Raw genomic sequence first — 264 nt, 5'->3', positions numbered from 1 at the left:
GAGGGGAACGAGGGGGGAGACCGCTGCAGGAGGGGGCCGCTGAGGGGGGGAGCGAGGGTCCTTCGAGGGGCTGGAGGACGGCGCTGGCTCCGCGTTGCTACAGCCCCGTAGCCCGGCGTCCCAGCAGGAGCCGCGGCGGGAATGTCCCGGCTCGGAAGGGGGCTTTCCCCGCTGGCGGCGACCCCCGCGGCCGGGCCGCTCGTCCCCCCTCACCCCTCTACAGAGGCCGCGGCGGTGGTCGGGCCGGCGCATGCGCCGCGGGTC

This window comes from Haliaeetus leucocephalus, unplaced genomic scaffold, assembly GCF_000737465.1.
Source record: "Haliaeetus leucocephalus isolate CR32 unplaced genomic scaffold, Haliaeetus_leucocephalus-4.0 Scaffold906, whole genome shotgun sequence".
Classification (NCBI taxonomy): Eukaryota; Metazoa; Chordata; class Aves; order Accipitriformes; family Accipitridae; genus Haliaeetus; species Haliaeetus leucocephalus.
Note: the sequence above shows the minus strand (reverse complement) of the source record.